Genomic DNA, 17121 nt, shown 5'->3' with positions numbered 1-17121 from the left:
ACTCATGAAGGAAATGCTCAAGTCAAGGAGACTAAAGCTCTCGCTTTAATCCAGAAGTATGAAGCCTTCAAGATGGAGGATGATGAAGACATTGAAAAGATGTTTTCAAGATTTCAAACTCTTACTGCTGGATTGAGAGTTCTTGACAAGGGATACACCAAGGCTGATCACGTAAAGAAGATCATCAGAAGCTTACCCAGAAGATGGGGTCCTATGGTGACTGCATTCAAGATTGCAAAGAATCTGAATGAAGTTTCTCTGGAAGAGCTTATCAGTGCCTTGAGGAGTCATGAAATAGAGCTGGACGCAAATGAGCCTCAAAAGAAAGGTAAGTCTATTGCATTAAAATCCAATATCATGAAATGCACTAACGCTTTTCAGGCTAGAGAAGAAGATCCTGAAGAATCAGAATCTGAAGAAGAAGATGAACTGTCCTTGATCTCCAGAAGGCTAAATCAACTCTGGAAGAACAAGCAAAGGAAGTTCAGAGGCGTCAGAAGTTCAAAGAAATTTGAACGTGGAGAATCCTCTGATGACAGAAGATTTGACAAGAAGAAGGTCATGTGCTATGAATGCAATGAGCCTGGACACTTCAAGAATGAATGTCCAAAACTTCAGAAGGAAAATCCCAAGAAGAAGTTTCATAAGAAGAAAGGTCTTATGGCAACCTTGGATGAGTCAGAAGATGATTCAGACTCTGAAGATGAGCAGGCTAACTGTGCGCTGATGGCGACAGAAGATGACGGATCAGAATCTACATCAGAATCAGATTCTGAAGAGGTATTTTCTGAACTTACTAGAGATGAGTTAGTTTCCGGTCTAGCAGAACTTCTGGAATTCAAGTCTCAGATTAGTCTCAAATACAAAAAGCTGAAAAAGCTATTTGAATTTGAAACAAAGAAGCTTGAGTTGGAGAATTCTGAATTAAAAGAAAAACTTTTAAAATTATCCAATAATGTTGGATCTCCTTCTGATTCAGAAAAATCCACTCCTAGTCTAAACCATATTCTGAAAGAATATAATTTAAGTTTCAGGAAGTTCTTATCTAGAAGTATTGGCAGAAGTCAGCTAGCTTCTATGATATATGCTGTGTCTGGAAACAAAAGAGTCGGCATTGGTTTTGAGGGTGAAACCCCATACAAACTTGAACCTGTTGATGAAATGAAATTCACATACAAGCCATTGTATGATCAGTTCAAGTATGGCCACTCCCATGATATTAGGCACACTTCACATGCTCAAAGTTTTCACATAACACACACCAAAAAGCATGTGACACAACCTAGGAAATATCATGAAACTCACATTAAAAATTATCATGCTGTTCCTCCTATTGCTTACAATGTTAAACTCAAGTTCAATTAGAACTTGAGAAAATCTAACAAGAAAGGACCCAAGAAGATGTGGGTACCTAAGGATAAGATTATTCCTATTGCAGATATCCTTGGCTGCAAAAAGGACAAAGCACAACATGTCGTGGTACCTGGACTCTGGATGCTCACGACACATGACAGGAAGAAGGTCTATGTTCCAAGACCTGGTGCTTAAGTCCGGAGGAGAAGTCAAGTTTGGAGGAGATCAGAAGGGCAAGATAATTGGCTCTGGAACTATAAAGTCTGGTAACTCTCCTTCCATTTCTAATGTACTTCTTGTAGAAGGATTAACACATAACCTCTTATCTATCAGTCAATTGAGTGACAATGGTTATGATATAATCTTTAATCAAAAGTCTTGCAAGGCTGTAAATCAGAAGGATGGCTCAATCCTATTTACAGGCAAGAGGAAGAACAACATTTATAAGACAGATCTGCAAGATCTTATGAGTCAGAAGGTGACTTGTCTTATGTCTGTTTCTGAAGAGCAGTGGGTCTGGCACAGAAGATTAGGTCATGCTAGTTTGAGAAAGATTTCTCAGATTAACAAACTGGATCTTGTCAGAGGACTCCCTAATCTGAAATTCAAATCAGATGCTCTTTGTGAAGCATGTCAGAAGGGCAAGTTCTCCAAACCTGCATTCAAGTCCAAGAATGTTGTTTCTACCTCAAGGCCATTAGAACTCTTGCACATTGATCTGTTTGGCCCAGTCAAAACAGCATCTGTCAGAGGGAAGAAATATGGATTAGTCATCATAGATGATTATAGCCGCTGGACGTGGGTAAAATTCTTGAAACACAAGGATGAGTCTCATTCAGTGTTCTTTGATTTCTGCATTCAGATTCAATCTGAAAAAGAGTGTAAAATCATAAAGGTTAGAAGTGATCATGGTGGTGAATTTGAGAACAGATCCTTTGAAGAATTCTTCAAAGAAAATGGTATTGCCCATGATTTCTCTTGTCCTAGAACTCCACAGCAAAATGGAGTTGTAGAACGAAAGAATAGGACTCTGCAAGAAATGGCCAGAACCATGATCAATGAAACCAATATGGCTAAGCATTTCTGGGCAGAAGCAATAAACACTGCATGCTATATTCAGAATAGAATCTCTATCAGACCTATTCTAAATAAGACTCCTTATGAATTGTGGAAGAATAAAAAGCCCAACATTTCATATTTCCATCCTTTTGGATGTGTATGCTTTATTCTGAACACTAAAGATCATCTTGGTAAGTTTGATTCCAAAGCACAAAAATGTTTCCTTCTTGGATATTCTGAACGCTCAAAAGGCTACAGAGTATACAATACTGAAACATTGATTGTAGAAGAATCAATCAATATCAGGTTTGATGATAAGCTTGGTTCTGAAAAACCAAAGCAGTTTGATAATTTTGCAGATTGGGATATTGATATATCAGAAGTTGTTAAGCCAAGAAGCAACGCATCAGAAGCAGAGCTTCTCAGAAGCAAAGAATCTGAAGATCAAGTATCAGCTTCTCTGGAGAATCTAAGCATTTCTGAAGAACCATCTGTCAGAAGATCATCCAGACTCATCTCTGGTCATTCAGAAGATGTCATTCTTGGAAAGAAAGATGATCCAATCAGAACAAGAGCATTCCTTAAGAACAATGCAGACTGTCAATTAGGTCTTGTATCTTTGATCGAGCCAACTTCTGTTGATCATGCTCTAGAAGATCCAGACTGGATAATTGCTATGCAAGAAGAACTGAATCAGTTTACAAGGAATGATGTTTGGGATCTTGTTCCTAGACCAGATGGATTCAATATAATCGGTACAAAATGGGTCTTCAGAAACAAGCTCAGTGAGAAAGGTGAAGTGGTAAGGAACAAAGCCAGACTGGTGGCTCAGGGTTATAGTCAGCAAGAAGGGATTGACTATACAGAAACCTTTGCACCAGTGGCCAGGTTAGAATCTATTCGTCTATTAATTTCATTTGCCACTCAACATAACATCACTCTTTATCAGATGGATGTTAAGAGTGCCTTCTTAAATGGTTATATAGATGAAGAAGTTTATGTCCATCAACCTCCTGGTTTTGAAGACTCTATGTCTCCTAATCATGTTTTTAAACTAAAGAAATCGTTGTATGGATTGAAACAAGCTCCCAGAGCTTGGTATGAACGCTTAAGTTCTTTCCTTCTGGATAATGGTTTCACTAGAGGAAAAGTGGACACTACTCTCTTTTGTAAAACCTTTAAAAGGGATATTTTAATTTGTCAAATATATGTAGATGATATTATTTTTGGAACATCTAATGCTACACTTGGAAAGGAGTTTGCTGAGTCTATGCAGGCTGAGTTTGAAATGAGCATGATGGGAGAACTCAAGTATTTCCTTGGAATACAAATAAATCAAACATCAGAAGGAACGTATGTTCACCAAACCAAGTATGTGAAGGAACTTCTGAAGAAGTTTAATCTTCTAGACTGCAAAGAAGCCAAAACTCCTATGCATCCAACATGCATCCTAGGTAAGGATGAGGTAAGTAAGAAGGTAGATCAGAAGTTATACAGAGGTATGATTGGATCTCTTCTATATTTGACTGCTTCTAGACCTGACATTCTGTTCAGTGTTTGTTTGTGTGCTAGATTCCAATCAGATCCTAGAGAATCTTATTTAACTGCTGTTAAGAGAATTCTAAGGTATCTGAAAGGTACTACTAATGTTGGCTTAGTTTACAGAAAATCTAAAGAATACAACTTAGTAGGATTCTGCGATGCTGACTATGCTGGAGACAGAATTGAAAGAAAGAGTACTTCAGGAAGTTGCCAATTTCTTGGAAGTCATTTGATCTCCTGGTATAGCAAGAAGCAAGCAACTATTGCTCTATCAACAACAGAAGCAGAATATGTCGCTGCTGCTGGTTGCAGTACACAGATGCTCTGGATGAAGAGTCAGTTAGAAGATTATCAGATATATGAGAGTAACATTCCTATATTCTGTGATAATACTTCTGCTATATGTTTATCTAAGAATCCTATTCTTCATTCAAAGGCTAAACATATTGAGATTAAACATCATTTCATAAGGGACTATGTTCAGAAGGGTGTTATATCTTTAAACTTTGTTGATACAGACCATCAATGGGCTGATATCTTTACAAAACCCCTGGCTGAAGATAGGTTTAAGTTCATTCTGAAGAACATCAGTATGGATTTATGCCCAGAATGAGAAGATGAGAAGTTCTTACGTATGAGTATCTTCTGAAATGAATGTGGATTTTTTTTCCAGAAGTTCTGATTGAAATCTTTTAGAAATTATGATTCGGTTATTACTAACGTTTCATTGTCTAAGTTGATTCAGAACCTCTTTTAAAGCAAAACAGCTGTAACGTTTTATCTCGGGATGGTAAACCTGTAGTTACTGTTCATGGATAAGCGCGCGTGCAGTTGAAGGGACGCCGACCATAGGTAACTGTGCTAGTCACCTCATTTGTCTTTATTATCTCTCCTCATGTCACGTAACATTAAATGCTATCCATCATTTGTTTCATTTTATTTTCTTTTAAATACTCTTCAAACGCTTCTCCTTCCCTCTTATATTTTCTCTTTTACACTCTGTCTGTGTTCTCCTTCTCTATCTCTTTGCATTCCTCATCAAGTTTTTCTCTCTCTCTTCCGTTTTCTTCTCTTGCTCAAACAAAGTTTTTCTTTCTTTTAAAAATCCTAGTTCAAACCTAGCGTTCATCTTGAATCCTTTGTCTGGATCTCTTAATCATGCTCTAAGCCTGTTGAAGATCTATGACTCAAAGGTGGCAGATCTCTGCATATCTCGGGATGGCTCTCCTAATACCTCTCAAGTCAGACCTCTTCTTTGATGTTGTTATCAACTTTCACCCAAAGACAGAAGACTTTCTTGAGTTATGGGAAGAGGTTAAGAATGATATTCTTAACTTCTATGTTAAGGGAAAGCCCCGTTTGCAACAGCAGTTCTCTGTCTGTGAACTGTCCCTCTCTTCCTCTTTGGTCTCTTGAATCTCTCCTACAGTGGAGGTTCTAGTCTGGAAGACAAGAAGACCACGGGGATTCTTGATGGGTTGACACAGAATGTGTCTTGCTAGGGTTTTGTTTTTAATTTTTGTAGTCATTTCCTCTTGGAATGACTTTTTATGTATTTGCTAGGAATGTTTCTCATCTTGTTAAACATAGGAACCTTTTGTAATATCTTTTGATTATCAATGAAAAGTTTCTTTGTTTTTACATTCCAGTGATTTTATTTGTCGTTTTATTCATCTGAATTTTTTGAAATATTTTTTTGATGTTATGACAAAAAGGGGGAGAAGATAAATGATAAATGATTTGATTAATCTATCAGTTGCTGGGTAAAGCTCCCACACATTTTCTAACAAGAACTGCAAGTTCTATATGGTTTAAGTGTTTTGCAGGTATAAAGAAGTGAAGAGAATCTTCAAAGCAAACACAAGAAGCAAAACCATAGGAAGTGTGAAGCAAGCTAAGTGCTGTCAAGCTTCAGAAATCAGAAGCAAGAAAGAAGAATGAATCAGAAGCACTGATAATAGAATTTGATCCATATTTGTCTATTTGCTCTGACAAAATTCTATTTGCTCAGATACATTATTTTAGCCTATATGGCTCTGATACATATCATGTGTTCTGATATACATTTTATGTTCTGACTCGTTCATGCTGACTTTTGTCGTTTAGTTTTTGTTCTGTAACATTTCAGGATGTAGAGATGCTCTGATGATGCTCTGGTACATTCAACAATGTTCTGATACAAATCTAGCATGAAGTGATGTTGGTAGAAATTCAAAGCTCTGAAGCTATCCGAGGGAAGCAGAAATCAGAAGCTGTGAATGTTCTAAAGATCCAGAAAACTCAAGTTCTGAAGCTGTCCTAAATGGAAGCAGAAATCAGAAGCTGTGAATGTTCTGAAGATCAAAGAAATTCAAGTTCTGAAGCTGTCCTAAATGGAAGCAGAAATCAGAAGTTGTGAATGTTCTGAAGATCAAAGAAATTCAAGTTCTGAAGCTGTCCTAGATGGAAGCAGAAATCAGAAGCTGTGAATGTTCTGAAGATCAAAGAAATTCAAGTTCTGAAGCTGTCCTAGATGGAAGCAGGAATCAGAAGCTGTGAGTGTTCTAGGGATCTAAGGAAATTCTAGTTCTGAAGCTGTCCAATGGAAGCAGAAGTCAGAAGCTATGAATTCTCTGAAGACAGAAGCTTATGTGATCGTCTCTACCGAAATAATCAGGGAAGTCTTTTATTAAAGTTCTTCGAGTATTTATTTCAGGGGGAGATTATTTATCTCAGGGGGAGATTGTTAATCTCAGGGGGAGACATATTCATATGCTTATGCTATAGCTGTGTAATTTTTCTTTTGCCGTCTGCTCTTTCTGATCGCAAATTCATATCATTTATATATGTTTTTGTCATCATCAAAAAGGGGGAGATTGTTAGAACAAGATTTGTTCTGATCAATTATCTTAGTTTTGATGATAACAATAATATGAATTTTGCTTAAGATAATATGGTACTCTAATCCAATGCAATTTCCTTTTCAGGAAATATATAAAGAGTATGCATAATTCAGCGCTCAGAAGCTTTGTCTCAAAGGGTTCAGCATGCAACATCAGAACATGGTCTGGCAAGACATCAGAAGATGGTCGAAGCAGAATCAGAACATGGGTCTATGGAAGCATCAGAAGAACATGAGATCAGAAGCACTGAAGTTCTGATGGTATCACGCTCAGAAGCACTTCAAGGTCAGAAGATCAGAAGATGCTTTGCACCAAGCTGTTTGACTCTGATGATATTCAAACGTTGTATTCACAAACATCAGATCAGAAGGAAGTACAAGTGGCAAGCTACGCTGACTGACAAAAGGAACGTTAAAAGCTACTAAAGGCAACGTCAGTAGACACAGCGTGAACAAGGCTCGAGGTAGTTGACAAAAGCGTATAACATTAAATGCGATGCTGTACGGAACACGCAAAGCATTAAATGCACTCAACGGTCATCTTCTCCAACGCCTATAAATATGAAGTTCTGATGAGAAGCAAGGTTAACGATTCTGAACAAAAACATCTCATATTAACTTGCTGAAACTCTGTTCTACTCAAAGCTCAGAATCTTTATCTTCATCAAAGCTCACTACATTGCTGTTGTAATATATTAGTGAGATTAAGCTTAAACGTTAAGAGAAATATCACAGTTTGTGATTATAGCTTTTAAGAAGCAATTGTAATACTCTTAGAATTGATTACATTAAGTTGTAAGGAACTAGAGTGATCGTGTGGATCAGAATACTCTAGGAAGTCTTAGAGGTTATCTAAGCAGGTTGTAACTAGAGTGATCGTGTGGATCAGAATACTCTAGAAAGTCTTAGAGGGTATCTAAGCAGTTGTTCCTGGAGTGATCAGTGTGTGATCAGAAGACTCTGGAAGACTTAGTTGCTGACTAAGTGGAGAACCATTGTAATCCGTGCGATTAGTGGATTAAATCCTCAGTTGAGGTAAATCATCTCTGCGGGGGTGGACTGGAGTAGTTTAGTTAACAACGAACCAGGATAAAAATAACTGTGCAATTTATTTTTATCTGTCAAGTTTTTAAAGCTACACTTATTCAAACCCCCCCTTTCTAAGTGTTTTTCTATCCTTCAATTGGTATCAGAGCGCCGGTTCTAAGGTGCAAGCACTTAACCGTGTTTAGAAAAGATTCAGGAAGAGAAAAACGCTTCAGTAAAAGATGGCTGATGAAACTGCAAAGTCTACATCTACATCTGGCTCTGCTGAGCAACACAACGGTAACAATGGTTATACTAGACCGCCGGTATTTGATGGTGAAAACTTTGAATACTGGAAAGATAAACTGGAAAGTTACTTTCTTGGTCTAGATGGTGATCTATGGGATCTTCTGATGGATGGTTACAAACATCCAGTAAATGCCAGTGGCGTAAAGCTGACAAGGCAAGAAATGAACGATGATCAGAAGAAGCTTTTCAGGAATCATCATAAATGCAGAACTGTTTTACTGAATGCTATCTCTCATGCTGAGTATGAGAAGATATCTAACAGGGAAACGGCCTATGACATATATGAGTCTTTGAAAATGACTCATGAAGGAAATGCTCAAGTCAAGGAGACTAAAGCTCTCGCTTTAATCCAGAAGTATGAAGCCTTCAAGATGGAGGATGATGAAGACATTGAAAAGATGTTTTCAAGATTTCAAACTCTTACTGCTGGATTGAGAGTTCTTGACAAGGGATACACCAAGGCTGATCACGTAAAGAAGATCATCAGAAGCTTACCCAGAAGATGGGGTCCTATGGTGACTGCATTCAAGATTGCAAAGAATCTGAATGAAGTTTCTCTGGAAGAGCTTATCAGTGCCATGAGGAGTCATGAAATAGAGCTGGACGCAAATGAGCCTCAAAAGAAAGGTAAGTTTATTGCATTAAAATCCAATATCATGAAATGCACTAACGCTTTTCAGGCTAGAGAAGAAGATCCTGAAGAATCAGAATCTGAAGAAGAAGATGAACTGTCCTTGATCTCCAGAAGGCTAAATCAACTCTGGAAGAACAAGCAAAGGAAGTTCAGAGGCGTCAGAAGTTCAAAGAAATTTGAACGTGGAGAATCCTCTGATGACAGAAGATTTGACAAGAAGAAGGTCATGTGCTATGAATGCAATGAGCCTGGACAAAAATCCTTCAGGATAAAAATAACTGTGCAATTTATTTTTATCTGTCAAGTTTTTAAAGCTACACTTATTCAAACCCCCCCCTTTCTAAGTGTTTTTCTATCCTTCACATAGGATGAACCAAAGATTATCCTTCAGAACTGTTCTTTTCCCCAAAAATATGATGAGACAACGGTATTCTTATCCCAAAAAGAATTCCTGAACCAATTACCCCTCGTGGTAGAAAGGTTCTTCTATCCCCAGTGAAGAAGGTTTTTTATCCCCAGTAACGAAGGTTTTCCATCTTCAGTGAAAAGGTCTTCCATCTCAATAAGAAAAGATGCTTATCTTCCCCAGAGAAGTTGAAAGCACGCAACACCATTCATCACCTGTGTTATCTACACCGTGTTAAAAAACATTAACTGAGTATCTGGTTATATTGCGAAGTCGGTCCTTCTCCAGTACATACTTCTTTGTCTGTCAGTATCGTCAGCATGCATGCTACATTCATGACATTTGTCATTCATACATATTTGCATCATTTATGCATTCTTGCATTTTTTTCATTTGTTTGCTTAGAAATCACTTGTTTAGGATATATCTATCCTCAAAAAAAAAAAGAAAAAAAGAAAAAGAGAAGAAACATGTATGGGCGTGTCATCTCTCCAATAGATTGTCACCCATAAGCAGAAAGAACATCTTCTTTCTCCAGTTCCCCACTGAGATCATTCCTCGTGGAAGAAGGTTGCTTCAATTTCTCCTCTCCAAAACGAAGGAGAAAATCCCAGTTGAGTTCATTCCTCGTGGGTACCAAGTCTTGTTTGACTGCTTCTTTCCAATTAATTCTTGGTTAGAACATTGTCTTTACCAGAGATTCAAATTCCGATTCTCAAAATAGAGTCAAGAAAAGTTGAACCATAAACAATAGCCTCATCATCTGAGCAGTTTATGTTTCTTTCAAAATATTTTTCCTCTCAAGGAAATCAATCATGAAGACCATCTGACAATCAGGGCCTTATTACTGTTCACAAGGCTGAATATCCAGTAATTTCCCTAGTAAGGTCTCCAGAATCATTTTATAACTCGGCTGATAATTGATCATGTCTTCAAAACCGCTATCACAGGGCTGGTAGTCGGTAACCTTTTTATTCTGGTTCTATTATTTAACATGTCTATCACAAGGCTGATAGTCGGTAATATTAACCGAACCTTTGAAACTCTTTTTACCATGTCAAGTCTATAACCATGTTGATAGTCGGTAATACAGTTTCATACCTTCGACCTTCGCATTATTAACAAGTCTATCACTGTGCTACTAGTCGGTAATGCCGATAGGTAATCTTTTCTTACAAAGCTATCATCCCCCGGTTGAAGCATACACTTGCTTACCCAAAAAGAAAAAAACGGATTCTCTTCCTAAAACGGATTGAGACATCCTTCCCAATCTCTTGTCCCCAGTGGAGTTAGTTCTTGATATCCCCTCGGTAAAGATATCCTTGCATCATTCGCAATTTTGGTATCTTAGGTCCAAAATTCGCGTCTTCTGATATTTAAGTCTCATCCACCCTATCGAAACGAAGATTTTCAATCTTCATGTCTCAAGTTGAAGAAACTTAAATAGGGGCATCTGTCATACCCCAATTTTTGACCTAAGATACCACCTCACATCATTGCATATACATCATTTGCATCTCTAACAAACTGCATAGCTTGTGTTTACTACTTGTAACTCAACAGGGTTTAATCAAAAACTCATTCATCAGTACAAGTAACAGTCAACTAGGGTTTGGTTCTCCCTTCATCTCAAATGGATTATCTTCATCAACAATCAACATTTGGTCCTCAAAAATTCATTTCAACAAGCTCAAAAGCTCTGAATTCACCAGATTAGGGTTTTAACTAAAGATAGCATACTCCTGACTTTTGCTCAGGATTTGGCCTAATGACTTGGGACATGACCTCAAGACCCCAAGTACATCATTTTGACTTAATCCATTGGCTCTGGACATCTCCTACACCAAGATTGATCAACAGTGAAATTTCAAATCATCAGATTAGGGTTTTGAACTATCAGGGACTAAAATCAGGGATCACATTTGGGAAACCCTAAAAGGCTCCAGGGGATCACTCAAAGGTTTCAATCATATTCAAATGATCCCTATGACAATATCCAATGGAAATTACATCTCAATTCAAGATCCACAGTCATCTATTTCATCAGGTCGACAATTAGGGTTTTTAACCCAATTCACCTGAACAACTGACTTTTTAATCAGAACATGATGCCACAACTTAAACTATGGCTCAAGATCCTCCAATAACTCAATGTGATCCATTCATACCACTCATTTGGTGAGGATAGCCTGGTTCATTTGAAATCTCCAGAAACGCGATTCGTTTAAAAAAGTCAACTGTACAAGATCACCATTGACTTTTTGGAAATTTTGGTCAACCATGACTTTTGAAGTTTTGAATCATCAATATATGATATATGAAGTCATTTGATCAAGGAAAATCAAGAAAATCAATCAAGAATCAAAAAGTCAAAAGTTTGACTTTCATACTTAGAAAAATTTCTAAGTGTTTTTCAATGGTTTTTTCCAAACTTTGGAAGGGAATAACTCAAAATTTCTCCTACAAACTGAAAAAAACTTCCAACATGAAAGTTGTAGATTTTGATCCAATAAACAACTTTGTAACATCAAATGATTTTCCAAAAGATCAACCATTTAAGAGATATGGAGCTTCAAAGTTGGTATCTTTTGAAAATTTCACTTAAAACCTCATTTTCATCAAAGTTCATGGATCTTTTTCACCCATTTCCTTAAAGGTCTTGAAGAAACTTTCAACTAGGATTTTGAAGTATGTAACATGAGCTTTCCAAAATGTCCAAGAGCATGAAAAAATATGGAGCATAGCTATGGTTTTGAATTATGCATTTAGTGATCATTTTCACTTGAAATTTCAAGTCATTTTGCCAAAATTTTGAACCATATGGTCTATGATCCAAGTAATTATGCATAGATGCAATAATTGAAAGATATTTTCTGATTTGAGACAGATGGGAAAGAGATAAGAAGCATAGCCAATTTTAACCATGGTTTAGGTTTTAACCATCTTGCATTTAATGTGAAAGATTCCTTTTTATCTCTTAAGCCAAGTCATCACTCTTTGATCCACTTGCAAAGGCTTTGTATTCAGAAAGCTTGGCCTATAAATAGAGGTCATTTCCACTCTTCAAATCACACCAAAACCTCACAAATTATAGGTTTTCTCTTCCTTTCTTAGAATGCAAGTTTCATAGTTTTTCAAAGAGGGAGAAATTCCAACCTCCAAACCTTTGAAGTTCTGGCCAAAGTAATGCTTCCCACAACTCATAAACATCATATGGGATGTGTTTGATCCACTCACACACCCCAAAAACACCAAGAACTCAGAATCACTACCTCACTTCCCAAATATGCATAACACTAGCCTTATCATGCCAATTTCCATTCAAGCTCATTTCTGCCCAAACTAACACTTCTAACATCATCCATATATCACATATGAACTATACAATCCATCACATATAGCCTATAACCTCAGAATCATCAAGCTCGATTCATACTTGGCCCTACTGCAGATCGGGTTCCACCAACTGATCCAGATGTTTTCAATCCACTCCAAGCATTCAAACATGTTCCCTAGGGTCCATTGAAGCTGTCCAGATCAAGCAACAACATCTGTAACACCTCCAGGCTCAAATTCGATTTCCAGTTTTGCCACTTTTAAGGTAAGTTCTCTTGAACTTCAAACTCATACATACACGCATCATAAATGAAATATGGATATATCATCTTGTTTCTGCACCTATGAGGATCATTAACCCTCAATCAATTGCATCATATCATGATCATACACGATTTCACAATGATTTGTCATATTAGGGTTCTTCGTGTTCATCAGAGAATTAATGATCTTAGAGTAAAAATAAATGAAACTAAATGATACCATTGTGTTCCTTGTGAAAAATCGAGCAAGATAGGCTATTCACTTGATCCAAACAACTCCGTTTCAAGAATTTTCAAAATCAAGTTGGGGATGTGTTCTTGGCGCCATTTTTGTTCAGGAAATTCAAATGATTCATTTTAAAACATAATTAAATGGAAGCGTGTATATTACAACCTGCGCGCGCAGCTCCTCAGTTGGCAAGTGTTTTGGTTGGTGAGAGAGAGGGCGTGGGTTCAAACCCTTGTGAAGACAAACCTTTTTTTAACACTTTTTCTCTTTCATTTTTTACACAACTTCATCTAATTAATTAACCTATCAAATTAATTCATTTTTACTTCATTTTTTGCACACTTGATATTTAATATATATATTTTATGAATATCCAAAAAAATCACAAAAAAGTATTTATTTAATACATTTTTAATTAGGTTTAAAATGACATGTTTTTAAGTGTTTTAATACTTTAAATATTGTTTTTTTCACTTGATTTTTCAAACCTAATCACTTGTAAATATTTTGTGATCAAACCCTAATCATTTAGGTGTTAATTAAGTATAATCTTTGTGTTTATCTTAATTAAATTGATTTTTTTTCAAAATTTCAAACCATTTTAAAACAAACGATCGTCGTTTTTCAAAACAAATCGCTTTCAAAACCATTTCTTTTTGGTTCTCCTTTCAAAAACTCTTGATTAAATCTTTTTAGATTGATCAATTGATTTTCAAAACCTCATGGGCATCCCTTATGGTATAAGCCCCATTCCTTTGTATAAATTTAGGTTTTTTCATTGTATATATACCTACCTTTTATACTTCGATCGAATTGATTTAAACCCTCGAATAACAAGACCAAAATTAGGGTTTTTCTTCAAAATCAATTTGGGCCTCCATGTAGGTATAAGTCCCATACCTTTACATGAAATTAGGTATTTCATTGTACATACACCTTTTTGTACATACCTCGATTAATTTGTTTTTTAACTTCGAATAACAAATCAAAAATGAAGGTTTTCGTTAAATCTTCCCAAAAATACCATGGGCCTCCATGTAGGTACAAGTCCCAATCTCTCTTGTAAATACTTGTTTACATAGCTTTGAATAAACTCAATGGGCCTCTCCCCGAGTATAAGTCCCGAGCCCCGTGTATACAAATGGATCATGCTTACAGGTATATTTCCTTCATAAACTCCATTATATACACACACTTTGTCATATATGTAACTGTTCATATTTTTTCATGTACTTGTTCATATTTGTTCGTACTTGTTCATATTTGTGATTGTGTTATATATACTTGTTCAATTTAGTACAACAATAGGTTTCCCATAGCCTCCTATTGGGCTTCGTGCAAAGAATCTCCCTAGTTTAGGTTAGGACATAGAGTATGGTTTCCCGGTGAAATCGCTCTAAGAGCTCAAACCAACTATACCATGCCTCCTCTTGGGCTTCGTACAAACGACTTGTCCCTCCCATAGACTCCTCTTGGGCTTACAATGCAAGGACCCTCGATTGTCCCTCCCATAGCCTCCTCTTGGGCTTACAATGCAAGGACCCTCGGATAGCCTCCTCTTGGGCTTCGTACAAGGACCCACGGGCTTCTTATAAGCATCCCCAATATCCAAAACAAATACCCTAGGAGATTAGATATTTTTCATCTTTATGATAGGAGTATCTCTTCTATATCATCACAAACAATTAAAACTCAACTTTTTTTGCCACAAGGCTGGCTAATCAATCAAACCGTTTTTCCATCATACTGGCTGATTAATCAAAGTTTTTGTCACAAGGCTGACTTCATTGAAACTTTTGCCACAAGGCTGGCTGATTAATCAAAACTTTTTGTCACAAGGCTGACTTCATCGAAAGTTTTTGCCACAAGGCTGGTTAAACAAAAAACATCTTTATCATTCTAAGCGCCATAAGTGGCACAGCCTAGGGCTTATAATGAAAAGATTTCAAACAAAAATCAAACAGATGTATGTGATGATATAGATTAGATACATCGAACATTAAGATGACATTTGTCTCTTATCCTTTGCTTCCAATAGCCTAAGTGGGAACTACGATTGCTCTGACTTTCTCAACATCCCTTTGAGAATACGTAGGCACAAGGTCGTATCCTTGGCGAGCAAAACTTCTCCCTCAAACCACTCAAACCTTAGCACCCATAGACCCCGAGCTACAGATTCTCTGATTCCCTCTAAGGGATATGTATGCAGAGGATCGCGATGATCTTTGCGAGCATAATCAAACAAACACCTTAGGTCCCACCTATCTCACAAGAACCTCCACGATAACATAGAATGAAATAAACATAACAAAGAAACCTATAGAGTACTATAGATACGTTGGGTGCTGATACCTTCCCTTCGTATAACCAACCCTCTTACCCGAAATCTCTCCCCCACTTTTGCATTGCTTTTAGTTTTGGGCTTTGCATCTGTTTTTAGGTTATTGCAACTTTTTTCCTTTTCCTACTTTGGAAACAATAAAAAGTTTGGTCGAAACAAAAGAAAAATCATTTTTTTGAGCATTCGAGCCCAAAGAAGGCATCAGGTGTCTCATCCCGAAAAAGATACGATTTTTCCCCGCGACACAATCTTAAACTAACCTCCTTGAGGATTGAAGGCATACATAAGTTTTACAAAACTAAACCGACACACTAAATATCTAGCAGTTACATAAAGTTTAATTAAACTGACACACCAAATATCATATAACAACAAACAAAAAGACACTCCAAAATGGACACGTTAAGTCCAACTCTTTGTTGGTTTAAGCCTTGGTCTCAAGAAGCTTGTCGATCATGTCAGCAACTTCTTGGACAGTGGTGATGCTCTAAGCACTTTCTTCTTCCACGCTAATATTGCCAAATTCTTTCTCAAGTCCCATCACAATCTCAACCTGCACAAAATTTAAAATGCTTGTATAAATAATCGAGCAAAATATCATAGAATGTAAACCAGAAAAAACTGACATCGTCTTCTAATATGCATCAAATATTCGCAATTAGCGCGTCATTTGAGCTCCATTAATAAGTACATTCTAAAAATACTTATAAGAGTAGTATTAAGATTTACAATCACAATTGTTAAGATTTAATTGAAATTCTAAGCTAAATATATGTTTCATGTCTTACTGTATTGAATTGGCCAGGTAGCACAACACCCAAAGGAAGAAAAGATTACACTAGCTAAGGTAACTTATTATCTGGCAGCATCTTGTGTGGCTGGCTATCTTGAAATCTTGAAGGCTTATAATATCATTATCAAGTATCATTATCAAGTCCACTTGAAAGAAGTCTTATAATATTAAAAGGAAAAAAGTATCAATAATGATTAATAAGTTATAAGTATCATTGTCTGCAGATATTATAAGTATCTGCTCTTCTATCTATGCTAAATTATCAAACAATGTTCACAAAACAGTTTCAAATCTATGTCAGCACTAACATGCATGTTGAGCAATAAACAGTAGCATATTCAAACATAACTCAGTTAGAGTAGATATTTAATATAAAATCTTTACCGAATACAATACGACAGTTAAACCGATAAGTCCTCTTCAAGTGCAACAGAGGTTGAAGATGTTGAACAGCTAGCACCATCTTCCGTATAAAGTAATTCTACAAAACATATAAATACATTTCATTATGCCTCAAATATAATAAATAATAATACATTAGCGAATATACTTAGTTATCATACCTTGCTCATATCTCTCAAGAATATCAAAATCTTCATTTGTAATCAAGGATGAAGATGTTCCTTTGAGCCAATCCTGAGCGCATATCAGTGCTTCAACTGTTTTAGGTGTTAATGAGCTACGATATGGATCAAGCACCCTTTCTCCTGTACTGAATGCAGATTCAGACGCCACTGTGCTTATTGGTATAGCTAACACATCTCTTGCAATTTTTGCAAGGATGGGATAGCGGCCAGAGTTTACTCTCCACCACTCTAGAACATTTATCTCCATGTTATGCTCTAACTTCTCTCCAAGATAAGCAATTAATTCATTATCTGCATTGTCACACCCTTCTGAAAGATAGAATTCAGCAGTTCCATAAGGATGACTAACAATACCAAAAACT

Source organism: Vicia villosa, unplaced genomic scaffold, assembly GCF_029867415.1.
Source record: "Vicia villosa cultivar HV-30 ecotype Madison, WI unplaced genomic scaffold, Vvil1.0 ctg.001583F_1_1, whole genome shotgun sequence".
NCBI lineage: Eukaryota > Viridiplantae > Streptophyta > Magnoliopsida > Fabales > Fabaceae > Vicia > Vicia villosa.
This window is presented reverse-complemented; position numbering follows the sequence as displayed.